Consider the following 9,476-nt stretch of genomic DNA (forward strand, 5'->3'; position numbering starts at 1 on the left):
TTTCATGAAGAATTTCATTTTAGGAAAACCAAGGTCTGCAAAATCCTGCAAAGCAGCAGGTTTTTTAGGTTTTCTGTGGCAGTTCCCAGGAAGCGCTGATGACTTTGCTGAGCTGTGGCTACACGAAGGGCGAGAGGGCTGAGCACAGGGGCCCTGTGAAGAGCTCAGCCCACTGCGGGGGTACGTGGGGTGCTGCCTGCCAGCGCACCCTGCACAGGCAGGGTCTTCTTGGATGCGTGTAGCCAGGTCTACCCGGAAAGCAGCATCTTCTGCAGATTTATAGTGTGGTTCCCAAGAATTGGGTCTGTTCCATCTTAAAGGGGAAAGGGGGCACCCGCCGAGGCTCTGAGCCTGCAAACCTGATGGTTTAGGCACAGGGTGTCCCGGGTTTGAGGATGTTGTGGATGAGATGTGGATGATGTTGGAGATGCTCTCGGGACCAGTGTCACTGACCTCCCTTCACGGATCACCGTGAGCATCGGCCGCTGCGTGTCCCCCCCAGCACCCCGCCGTAGATAACTGGGTGTTTGCACGCCGGTCTCTGTCGCAGTTGTCGCTGCCTGTCGCCCTCCCTCCAGCCCTGACCAGCACACAGCTCGAGGGATTTTCCCCCCTCAGAGCAACGTAGCAGCACGTGGCTGGGCTCTCAGCAAACCCTGGCATGCCCGGATCAGGGGTATCCCCGGCTGCCGGAGGAGGCGAGCCAGAAGCTCTTGCAGTGAGACCCTCCCCAGGGAGAAAGCTGAGGGAGACACTGGCCCCAGAGCCAGGGGTGTGAGCGTGTGGCTTTTGCCCGTGCAGAGGTTTTGATGTCTGGCGCGCGGGGCAGACACAGCTTGGGAATGCCTGAGTAGGTGCAAGCTGTTGTACCCCCAGCAGTGGAGTTGTTCCTCTCAGGTGAAGGTGCAGTAGCATCTGCAGGTCCCTTTCTGGCCGCGTACCTGAGAGACCTTTGCTTGTGTGGTAAGAGCTCACGGGTTGCCCGCAGAGCCACTGACGGGGGTAGTGAACAGCCCCCCACCCACCGCAGCCTGTGGGGTTGCAGCTGCACAAGTGCCTGTAGGTGTGAATGGATTTTGGAGAGCAGAGAGCGTGAGAGACGGTCGTCTTGGGCATCTGTACTGGCTGGGGACCTTGGGCCCGCTGGCATGAAAGATATCGACCCCCCTTTTCCTCCCCAAAAAGGAATAGAGAGGTGTGCAGCGGGGTTGCACGAGCTGAGTCGTGGCCCTTTGGCGAGCGGGGAGTTCGTGCAACCCCCCCGGCACGCTCGGAGAACGTACCCGGGAGGAGTCCCGCGCCTCCCCCCCGTTAACACCCGCGGTGCCGACCTGCCGAGCCCCCTCGGGTCCGACCTGGAGCCAGCGAAGGGTGAAGCGCCAGCCCGAGCACACCCTGTTGCTGAGCTCCCCAAACAGTGGGTGATCGCAGGTACCATATGTACTGCAAAAAGCGTGCGGCACTTCCACGCGCCCGGGTCTGCCGTGCAGCTTTCACTCTCGATTCTCTTCCCTGGTCGAAGGCACAGCTCTTACGCGAGTCAGAGTGGGGTTTTTGTGGTTTATTTTTGGGAAGGGAAAGCTGGGGGGGAGGGGGGAGGGAAGATAATGTAATTCGGTGATGCCATTTGCATCCCAGACAGATGATGAGTCGCTCTGGCTAGCAGCTTAACCCTATTATGCAACGCTGGGACCGTGGCTTTATTAAATAATAATACAAATAATTTTAATACCGAGCCCCTTTGACTTTGTAACTTCCTCGTAGAGCTGCGTCGTCCGTGTGAATGAGGTGTCGTAGTTAAGGAATGTAAAACAGAGTAAAAGGCATCCAGAAATCACAGCGCCGGGGTGGATGTTGAAGAATACGCTGCCTGTACTCGCAGCGATCGTGTTAGAGCAGGACCAGAAATCCCGGGGAAAACCAGCGCAGCCGTTTGTTGCAGTGGCAGCTCGGGGCGAGCGTGGCCTGGGGGACTCCAGGCAGATTCACGAGGCTTTGATAAAATAGAGTCATCAGTTGTATTTAACAAGAAAAAGATGACCCTGAGGTTTCAGGGGGCTTTGATTACGTTGTTAGCGCTTTACGAGATCTCTGGAATTCAGTGTAGCGGTTGTCGGAGGGGTTTAATTCAGAACGCGAGGGGCTCGGTGCCCCCGGGGAGGCAGAGCCCTGCCTGGCACAGCTGACGGGGGATTCGCTCGCAGGGGCGAGGCGCAGTGTCCGGAGCTTGGCGAGGGGTTCCTGTGTCCCGGACACTTCGTGCGCCCCTTTCTGAACGTACCACAGAAAAGTTAAGTCGGCAAACCACACTCTGTTACCAAAACCTGGATTTATTTTCCGAAAGATTCTTTCAAAAGTGGGTGAACTTTGGCTGGGGGGGCGGAATTACCTTCCCAGGAGCAAACCAAGGGCTGGCGGGAGCCCTCTCGGTGCTTTGCTGCGGTGAGCTCTGTAGAGCTGCCCTGAAAGACCAATTTTTGCATCCCTAACGAGAGTATACGCACTTCAAGAATTATGTGCGCTAGAAAAGCTACCTAATGACCGGGCAGCCTTGGGCTCTGGTGTGCGGCAGCGTAGCAGGACAACTATTTATTTACTCCTTGTGGGTAACGTTCTGTTGTTTTCCAGTGGCAATCGCAAGAGAGCATCTGATATATACAATATTGGTGTGTATCCAATTGTTTGTGAACATCCCAAGTTTTGAAACATGATTGTGAGAGAGGAATATCAGCTTAAGCTTGAAAGGCTAAAAAGCAGAAAGCCCCACACGTAAATGCTATTATGCACTTAATGAGGCAGGGTTTTAAAAAAAAAAAAAAAATCAGCCACACAAGTTGGTTTTATCAAAGAAAATGTATAAATAACAACCAGTGATTCAAGCTGCCTCACAAAGGGAGAAGCAGGGACGGGAAGCTAGCACTTCACTTGTGGCATTCAGATAATGGTATTTACTACACTAATCTTTTGGGCTTAGCAATTGACAATCAATATATTATTATCAACAAGCGTTAACGCAAACAAAAAGCTTCCATTTCTTTTTTAACCGTGTCCCTTAAGTCCCTTAAATTTAATTAAAACCGGACAGCTCTCCCTCTAGTACAAATTAGAGCTAAAATCATATTAAATATTTGGTCTTTGGGAAAACAAAAGACTCAGCTTGTGCTACCGGCTTTGGCTGGTTTTTTTTTTTTCCCCCTTTTTTTTTTCCTTACACACAGAGGGGGGAAGAAAAAAAAAAAACAGCTACTCAAAGTTAAAATAAAGTCTCTCTCCCTCCCTCCCCGTCTCCCAAGACTACTGTCTATAACATGTTGTTCCTTATAGAAAGTGGGATATGGTGGCATTTGCTTGATTAACTTGCTCGACAAAAGTGACAGCTGCTGTGGGTGCATGTAGCTAAGCTGCACAGCGCAGTTCCGCCTTTGTACATCTGTCAGCAAAAAAGGAGGAATAAAGAGTGAAAAGAGACAAATTGGTCCCAAAAGGCAATCCATTCAACTCAGGAGGTTTGCTCTATTCAAGCACTCGCTGGGAATCTCAAGTGCTAGGTAGCTTATTCAATTTCATTCATTCTTTAGAATGAGCCCACAAGTGTTTAATTTCTTATTCTGTTGAATAAAAAGGGGGAACGCTTTTTTTTTTATTGGAAGCATTAATTGTAAGACTAGCTGATCAATGCCTGTGATATTAACTCATTGCTTATTTTCTGGTTAGCTCTCTGCTCTTAGATCCACAGCCGCCAAACTTCATTTTTGTAGCGCGGGCGACGCCGCACCGACTTCGCTGCTGCTGGCAGAGCCAGACACTCCCAGAACCGTGACACCCTGTCCCCTGAGCCTTGGCCCCTGCCAGGCCCGGGGGAACGGACCAAATCCTCGGCAGGTGTAAATGGCGAGAGCCACTGGTTTATTCTTGATGCCCCCGTGGCCACGGCCGGGACGTGGCCAGATGCTCTTTGCCTGCGGGGCTGAGCCCTGACCCCGCTGCAGGTTTGGCCAACGGCGCCGGGGGAGGTTTCGTAGCTCAAAATGCTGAGCTGCCGTCGGGTGGGCAAGGGGTAACGGGTTTAAACCGAAAGAGGGAGATTTAGATGGGACATCAGGAAGGAATTCTTCCCAGAGAGGGTGGGGAGGCACTGGGACAGGTTGCCCAGAGAAGCTGTGGATGCCCCATCCCTGGAAGTGTCCAAGGCCAGGCTGGATGAGGCTTGGAGCAACCTGGTCTAGTGGAAGATGTCCCTGCCCATGGCAGGGGGTGGGACTGGGTGGGCTTTAAGGTCCCTTCCCACCCAAACCATTCTGGGATTGATTCTGTGGCTCTTCTGGTCCCGGTGAACAGCAGCGAAGCCTGTAAGCAGGGCACCGTGGAGCGATGCCCGGCACAGAGGATGGGTTTTGTGGAGGAGTGGGAAGAAAGCCGGTAACGCGTGGGATGGGGGTTGCTGCCTGGCAAGTCTCCACGTGCTGTCCAGAAAACGTATGTTTGCAGGGGAAAGGTGCCTCTTCCTTCTTCGTGTGGCTGATGGTCCGTCCCCGTTTCCTCACTGACGTGGGACTGGCGCTACACGTGCCCCTGAGGGACCGCGGCTCGTCGCCCGCCCCGGCTCTGCCAAGTCCTCCGCCGCCACCACCGTTAGCTCAAGAGTTTCAGACAGACTTGTGTCACCAGGGCCCTGTCCCTGCTCTTTCCCCACTCTCCTGGCCGTGGGTCAGCCCGGGGCATGGCACATCGCTTCCTGCAGCAAACAGCATCCGAGTTTCCAGAACGGCCTGAGAAGTAGCCAGGACTCAGATCTGGCACCCGGCCGAGACCTCACTCGTCCCACCACCACTCTCAGCCGCATCCAGCATCCCGCTGGGCTGGCCTTCGGAGGAGGATCTCAGACCGGGATCACGCAGGCTGCCGTGTACCTGCACGCTTGATGGGAACATTATTTTTTTAAAGAAGAGAGTGGGAAACTGTGTTGGCCATGAGGCTCTGTGCTTCGTGCTTGCTGTCTGCACCACGTTTTGTAATTGCAGTGACCGTCCGGGATCCACGGCGAAGGAAGCGTTGAGGGACGGTGGAGAGGAACACCTTGCTGGGCGCAGAAGACCAGAGGGACAGAAGTGGTCCTGCCGTGACTGCTGCCGAGTGTCCTGGCCTTTGCACCGCGGGCCTGCAGACAGCATCGCCTGCGCACAGAGGGCACGCCGTGAGCAAACACAGCACCGCAGTCCCTCGGAGCAGATCCCCTGCTGCCGTGCCCCGAGGAAGCCTTCGGGCAGCGCCGGCAGCTGTGTGCGCAGAGCTGGTTCCCGCAGAGCAGGGCCCGGAGCTGCTGTAGCTGCACCCCAGCCTTCCCCACAGAGACAGCACCTACCAAGGGGATGCGTGTGGCAACACCCAATACGGAATTTGATCTTTGAGCCACCCGGGATGGACATGGACATGGCTCTGTCAGCCCCGCTGTGCTTTCCACCAGCTGAGCTTCTGGCCCATTGGACGGGGACGCCGACACCACATACAAAGAGTCTGTAATTTATTAATTTCGGGGTTTTTTTGATGTCTGATCAGGTCACTTTGAGCGAGGGCTGTTGCCGCAGAACAGGTTCAGTTTGGGAAATCAGGCTCGTAGTCAGCACGTTCCTCTCTCCCTCCCCACCCCTGCGGTCCCCTTGCTCCGTGCTGGGGGATGCTGCAGAGGCGGGCGCCCGGCATCCCGTCCCTCACCTCTGAAACACCTTGAATTCAAGGCTTCATTTCAAAGCTGCCTTTCAGCATCTCAAAACAAGTCCGCGTCCCGGACAAAGAGAGGGAGCCAGCCGCCGTTCCAGCCTCCTTGTGCAGTGCGTGTCACAGTTTTAAATAGATTTGCCCTGCTTGGATTGGTTCTGGTTGGAAAGCGAGTACTGAAATGAGAGGTCATAGGGGAGAGTTACTATGGTAATTGAGTAGTATCACCAGTAGTTTTGCTCTTATGAGCATTAAAGCACATAATAATAGACAAACAACAGTGGTTAAAGCAAGCAGGTAGGATTACTATGTTCTTTTGTCAGAAGTATATAACGTCTTGTAGTCAGTTTTAAAGACTTCTCAACCCCCAAATCCACCCAGCAGTCACCTGCTGAGTAATTTTGTATGCCTAATCTCCAGCCCTTAACTACAAGCTTTCTGCTAATTTGAGGCAAATGGGTATTTTTGACACTAAATAGGGCAGTAAAGAATCCCTGACCTAGAAAAACTCCATTCCGAGGCACTGAGAGCAGAAAAATATTCTTTCAGCATCCTTGGGAGACCTTTGGAATGACATAAAATAGCTTTGACTAAACTGTGCTGCAGCCTTCGATTAATGGTTTGCAGAAACTTGCTGAACATCCCTACTACAACTTCCCCCATAAAACTTGTCACTTCAGATTGCCATCAGCCACCACAACAATAATCATTTCATGCCTATTGCTAATTGCAAGCACAGCTGAGGCTCAGCGGGGTGCTCTTGCACAGTCCCAGGCCTTTATACCAGCCTCAATCTGTTGTATGGCACTTGTTCACACACAAAAAAACTACCAGTAAAGGCAGAAAGAGGCAGAGTCACAGGTTTCTTGTAATCCCTCTGCTACCCTGCTGACAGCCCAGCCCTATAAGCATTCCTGGTTTTGTCCCACTCTTTACAAAAGCTGAAGTGACCTTAAGCTACTAGTATGTAAGCTTTTGAATGAAGAATACAGCTCCTTCAGGTGCCTTAAGAAGCAGTGTTGCATCTGGCTTACGAGATTCTGTTTGCAGCACCCCTGGGGTGAGCTGTGGCTTCCTGTAACATGTAAAATATGAGTGTGAACTCAAGGTTCATGGCAAGGAACAGGAGGTCAGGCTTCCATTCAGCTCACACCAGCGAAGACGGGGGTTTGCAGATGTTCCTGGGTATGTGTAATGACACCACCTCCCCAAAAGCGCAGGAGACCAGCACAGGGCTTTTTTTTTTTTTTTTCTTTTTGATATAATGTGCCACACTCAGTGTGTTACTTGCAGATTTATTCATATCAATTTTTGCAATTTATGTATTCAGAGGCAAACTTGCTATTTCAGCAACTTATTGATCATATTTTTGCATTCAAAAAAAAAGAAAAGGCAGGGGGGAAGGAGGAAGCTCCTCGCTCGAGGTGGCTGGGTGGTGGGCAGCCGTGGAAGCCCACCCCTTGGCAAGCTTCAGCTCCTCTAGTGCTGTCCAGGAGCATCCCAGCTCATCTACCCAGGCTAGCATCCAGCGATGAGGGTGGCTGTGAAAGACACAAGGGGAACAGGAAAGCTCTCAGGGAAGAGGGATTAAATTCCTGGCCGCGTGCGTACGGTATCCACTTGCTGTTACGAGGCTCTGATACCATCTAACGAGCATCTGTTTGCGTCTCCTCTGCTGTCAGACAGGTCGCACCGTGCAGCAGGCAGCGAGGTCCCGTCCCCACTGATGTCCCGGGGGATGTGGCATCCACCACGCACCTCCCCGGGATGCACCCTCCTCGGGATGCACCCTCCCCAGCCCTCCATCACCCCGTGCCCCCAGACTGAGTGCAGATTGTCCCCCGCGCGATGGGCAGGGATGCCAGCTGGCATCGGTAACGTCTGTGTGCAGCAGCGAGGGGTGGGGTTGGGGTCCGTGGATCTGGGAGCATCACTGAGGTCTGCTCATTCTTTACAACCGGGTGGGAGGAGGTTTGAGAAAATATATTGGTTACTTCGGTGTGCCTAACTCACAGCTTCGCTCCTGGGGCTCCTGCAACGTGCTGCAGCCCCCTGGTAAGGCCCCGAAGTTCAGCATTTGGGCTGTGCCCTCTACGCCTTGTTCATGGGGGTGAGCTGCAAGGCTGGAGCGGGAGCCCCGGGGAACCCCACGGCCCTTCGGGGCCTGGCAGAGCCACCCAGGGAGAGCGAGGTGGCCGGCGGCCCGGCAGGACCACACTGCGCTCTTTTGTCTGAAATGATCACGTTTCCCTTTCGGAGCATTTGGCTTTGTTGTTGTTTTTTTAATAATATAATCATATGCAAATGTTATCTTCTTTGGTAGGTTAGTCATGAATCAGAGGGCTTGTGCATCTTATAGCACATCAACACTAGTGATAGCTAAAGGGAACATTTAATTTATGGGCTCACTTATTTTTATGAATATGCAGGGCTTAAATTCAGCAGTTGGTGTGTGCTCTATGAAGTGACGTGACGGTTTTGTGTATCAAGATCAATGAATTAAGACTTTGTCTTTTTCTCATAAAGCAGAAAGTCTCGGGAGTGACTTAGCCTTGAGAAAGAGCCGCTTTCACGCAGCCGGGCAAGACGCCTGGCTGAGCCCTCGTCAGCCGGCGCTGGAGAGGAGAGGGGTACCGTTCGGATTAGGCTTGGAGCAGCCTGTGTCCCCCAGGACCTGGCGTGTTGGAAACCTTACCAGAAACATGGCAGAAGCTTTGGTTTAGCTGAGCGGAAGGTCTCGCAGGAGCAAAGTACCTGAGCTTGATTTCCATTACGGTGAAGGCTGCCGTTTGTCTGTCTGAATTAGGGTCATTGCAGCTCTCAGCTCTTGCCAGATCTCCATCCTGGAGATGAAGGGCCAGCAGTAATCTCGGCCAGAGGTTGTACAAGGTGTCAGCATCGAGCCAGAATCACCACGTGCCATTTCTTTGGCAACTCTTCCATCCCTTTATTTCCTCCGTTTTATTAAGAGGTGGTGTAGGAATAGAAGTGCAGGGAAAGACCCTTCGCCATGCAGCGTGACCCAGCTCCGCTGTCTGCTCCTGGTGAAGGAGAGCAGCCCCTGCCCGGTTCGGTGGCTCTGGAGCCGGCGGGTTTTGTGCTGCTGGGCTGGTTTAGCTTGGACTCGATCGGTTGCTTTGGGCAGTTTTATGCCGGCTCATGCATGTGGCTCCTCGGCACTCGAGGGCAGTGCACTCACCTGGATGGTGTATAAACCGCTGCGGTGTTTTGGGGGGTTATTTTTATGTCGAACTGGTTCTGGCTTGCAGCTGCTCTGCAGCATCGGTTTTGGTCTGCGTGCGTGTGCGAGGGAAGGGTGTGACTGCAGCGCGAGGCGTGATGGGTTTCTGTATGCAGACCGCTTTGTAGTCGACCCTCGCGCTGAGCGGCGTGGGGAGGTTTTTGTGATTCCCCCACCACAGCCCCTGCTTTCCCTCCTCTCGAGGGCTCGCTGCGTGCCTGTGTGGTGTCAGACGTGCAGTGCCAGCCCTGCGTGAGCGGGGCACTGATCCACAGCCCGCCGGAGCCTCCTGCGCCGCAGGGCGGGAGGCTGCTGCTCCAGGGCCTTTTCACAGGCAGCAAAAATTCAGCGCCTGGGGGGGAACCCTGTGAATTCAGCAGCTTGAAACAAACTCATTTGTTTGCCGCTTTTCCATCTTTCGTAACGGTGAGGGTGAAACGCCAGCATTTCCCACGCAGGTGTCCGTAGGTACTGACACCAGCCTCCTCACCCGCAGCCAAGCCTTGTCCCGCACGAGCCT

The 9,476-nt window shown here is 53.4% G+C and overlaps 1 protein-coding gene across 1 annotated transcript in view; it reads left to right on the forward strand.

Annotated features, from left to right (window-relative positions):
• The window catches only part of CADPS (Ca++-dependent secretion activator), a gene marked incomplete at its 5' end in the record, with an annotated part of 133,733 nt that overhangs the window by 120,438 nt on the left and 3,819 nt on the right, over positions 1-9,476 (forward strand). The gene's annotated exons all lie outside the window — the stretch shown is intronic.

The sequence above is a fragment of the Eurypyga helias genome, unplaced genomic scaffold, assembly GCF_000690775.1.
Source record: "Eurypyga helias isolate BGI_N326 unplaced genomic scaffold, ASM69077v1 scaffold6122, whole genome shotgun sequence".
In the NCBI taxonomy this organism is placed as follows: domain Eukaryota; kingdom Metazoa; phylum Chordata; class Aves; order Eurypygiformes; family Eurypygidae; genus Eurypyga; species Eurypyga helias.